This window comes from Chinchilla lanigera, unplaced genomic scaffold (assembly GCF_000276665.1).
Source record: "Chinchilla lanigera isolate Chin_1 unplaced genomic scaffold, ChiLan1.0 scaffold00034, whole genome shotgun sequence".
NCBI lineage: Eukaryota > Metazoa > Chordata > Mammalia > Rodentia > Chinchillidae > Chinchilla > Chinchilla lanigera.
The window spans coordinates 4,930,295-4,933,849 of record NW_004955435.1 but is presented as its reverse complement, the minus strand read 5'-3'; the positions used below and the strand labels follow the sequence as shown (position 1 = coordinate 4,933,849).

The 3,555-nt window shown below is 39.3% G+C and overlaps 1 protein-coding gene across 2 annotated transcripts in view; it reads left to right on the top strand.

The window, feature by feature from the left end:
- The window catches only part of Lrrc39 (leucine rich repeat containing 39), a 60,335-nt gene that overhangs the window by 27,461 nt on the left and 29,319 nt on the right, over positions 1–3,555 (top strand). Inside the window, exon 1 of one of the 2 annotated variants that reach the window (XM_005388794.2) lies at positions 2,644–2,796. The exons of the other annotated variant lie outside the window; for it this stretch is intronic. The gene's annotated coding sequence lies outside the window, so the exon portion shown is untranslated. Of the gene's footprint in view, positions 1–2,643; positions 2,797–3,555 lie in introns of those variants that run through there. 2 annotated transcript variants of the gene reach the window in all.

Sequence of the window (3,555 nt, the reverse complement as noted above, 5' to 3'; positions counted from 1 at the left end):
TTTCACAGAGGTGCCAAGAACATAAAAGGGACAGGACGAAAGGACAGGCTCATCAGTACTGTTGAGAAATCAGGATGTCTACTTGTGGAAAAGTTATATTATCTTAAACCATATGCAAAAATCAAAGCAAAATGTATTGAAAATCTAAATGTAAGATCTGAAACTATAGAACTACTAAGGGGGAAATGGTGCAAAAGCTCCATGACTTTGGCCTAGATAATAATTCTTTGGCTATGAACTTAAAAGGAGACAGAAAAAGAACAAAACCAGACAAACACGATTTCATCAAACTAAAAAGCTTCTCCCAAGCAAAGGAGACAAATCAGTGGGGTGAAAAGTCCGTCTGTGGGATGACAGAAAATATTTTCAAGCCCTACATCTGACAGGAGACTAATATCCAAATGCACACGGAATTCAAACAACTCGAGAGTAGGAAAGAAAAAAACTCAATTATAAATGAATACCTTTACTCTGAATAGACATTCCTTCAAAAAAAAAGACAAGCAAATAGCCAATAACTATATGAAACCATGCTCAAAATCACTAGTCATCAGAGAAATGCTAATTGAAACCGCAATGAGATATTACCTTGCATTTATCTCACATTTATTAGAGCAGCTATATCAAACAGAGGTCAATGATAATCACCCTGATTTGATTATTACGTTTTGTATTCAGGTATCAAATTATCACACCAAAACCGATAGACACAATAATTACATGTCAGTATTTCTAGAAGATGAAAGATAAGTGTTGGAGAGGATGTGGAGAAAAAGGGACAGTTGGAAATTTTTTCTAGAAATGTACGTACATATATCCATATGGAAAATAACACAAAAGTTCCTTTAAAAATTAAAAAACTGCCATACAATCCAGCAATTGCATTCCTGGGCATATACACAAGGAAATGGAACTATCAGAGAAATATCTGTACCTCGTGTTCACTGCTACAATATTCATAACAGTCGGTATATGCAATCGCCTAAATGTCATCGTGAGCGAACGGATAAAGAAAACGTAATATATAAACAAAATGGAATACTATTCAGCCTTAAGAAACAAGAAAATCTTGTCATTTATGAAAATGGGTATGGAACAGGAAGTAAAATAAGAGGCACAGAGAGAGAATACCGTATGATTTCACTTACATGTGAAGTCTAAAAAAGCTGAGCTCATAGGAGTTGAGAGTAGAATGGTGGTTAGCAGGGATTCGTGGCAGGGCGGGTCGGAAGACAGAAAAGAAATAACCTAGTCTAAGGTAGTTTGTTATAGCAGCCTGAATGGACTAAGACCTTTACCTAACACGTTGGTAAAAACTAACTCAAAGTGGGTCAAATATCTAATTATCTGATCGGAAGCTGTAAAACTCTTATTTAGAGGAAAACAAAGGTCAACATCTTCATGACAATGGACTAGGCAATAATTATTGGATATGGCACCAAAGACACTAGCCACAAAGGAAAAAACCAGATCAAAAGTTACTGTCAATGGAGTAAAAAGGCAACCCATAGGATGGCAGAAGATGGGAATTCTGTGTCTGATGGAAGGCTAATATCCAGAATGAACAGAAAAGCACTAGCCAGCCCTGAGAAGGTTTTCCTCTCAAAGTGAGCCAAATGTAAGACCACGACAACCTTACAGTGAAGCAGATATAGCGTAGCTCATCTCAGATGGCTTCACACATCACACAAAGCAGGTCACTTCCTGACGCTGCGCACACGATCTTATCTGCACTTCTGCCATTGTGTGTTTGCCCTCTTGTCGGTGCCTGTGGGTGCATTCTGGAGCTCCAGAGTTTTATGCTTCATCAGAATCCACAGCCTGACCCAGTGGAATTGTGACACTTTTGGCCAAATCTTCGCTGTTTTTTTTTTTTTTTTTTTTTTTTTTGGTACCGGGAATCGAACTCATGACCTCATGCTTGCCAGGCAGGCGCTGTGCCACTGAGTTATATCCCTGGCTCTGACCAAATCTAGAAGAGGTCTACATGGTAGGACCGGTGAGACAAAGGATAAAGCACACGGAAAGTACAATGTCAAAAAGAAAAAGAGAGGATCACTATCTTCTGATTTTTGTTCCATGTACATGTATTACAGATACAATGGTAAATGCATACTTTTTAATAACATGCAATTGAGTCCTATCTATGAAAGCTGAGTGGTGGAAGCTGAGAGGTAATGAAATTTGAAGCCTAGCTCGGGTGGGTGGGGTGCCCAGCCCCGGGTGCAATCCCCGGTACCCCTCCTCCCCCACCTCACTGAATCCTAAATGTGGCAGAAGTTTGGGCTTCCCTGTTACCCGTACTTAACCATTTGAAGCATCCACATTGTTAAAATATTTACAGATCTATCATTTACTAGGTAGGGGTTTTGTTATGCCATACATTAGTGTATTTCCAAGTTTCTCTGTTTGAAATAGATTCATTAAGTTCTAGTAAATACTTAAATCGTGTAAATCATGTAAAGTAGAAAGACTTTCGATGGGAATTATTTTTAGGAGCTTAGGAATCTGCCCTGACAGTTCATAAGGTCCGTAGAATAGCGTTCTGCAGTTTGCAGAATGCAATCCCGGCATCAGCTGATCCTTTGCACAGCAAGCCCATGTGATTCTTGCTATTCTCAGCTACGTCCATGAACTAAAATTAGTAGTGGGCTGGTGTGACATTTCACTTGGTTACAGCCTGACCGTGGATTTTAGTCGTTTGGAAATACACGGGGGAGAAAACCACTCTGCCACCCTTTCTTAGTTGGTAATCACTGACTTTGGGCATGACGGCTTCGGCATCAACCAACAACGGTAAGTAGTTTTCGCACATTTCCGCTCCCTTCTTCTCGCATGACTAGATTGCTGGTGATGCCTTCACTGTGTTTCCAGTGGCCATAGCCGCACATGTGGTTGTCCTCTGCTGGAAGATGGGTTTCTCCAAGAGCAGGAGCATCGTTTCTGACGTGTTTCTTTTGCTTTCTTCTGACTCTAGGAAGCCGACTCTTCCGCCACGTTACTGACGCGCTGTGCTTCTCTACCCAGTAAAGTAGCAACCAAGGCAGAGACCACAGCACTAGGGACTTGCTTTCCTTGCGGAGAAAATTTGTTGCTATAGGAAAAATGATGGATGACCATAACTTAGTAGCAAACAAAGAAATGAACTAGCAAATGACCTACTAGATTTATATATATGTGTATATATATATAGTAAAATAAACATACATATATAGATGTTGAGAGTAAAACATTTTTAGAATTTGATATTATAAAGTATGAACTTATACTTAAATCTTGCAAAAAGATGAGACAATAAATTATAGGTAATATGCTCAGGCAGTTGGATTACCAATATATGTATCCCAAGGTGTCTTTTTTTCTTTTCTCTTTTTTTATAACATAATATACATTTTTTTTTGGTACTGGGAATCAAACTCAGGACCTTGCACTTGCCAGGCAGGCGCTGTGCTGCTGAGCTATATCCCCGGCCCTAATATACATTTTTAATGTAGTAAGGGCCATCCCATTGAGGCAGAAATTATGCTTGATAGTGAAATTCGTTAAGAATGTCAT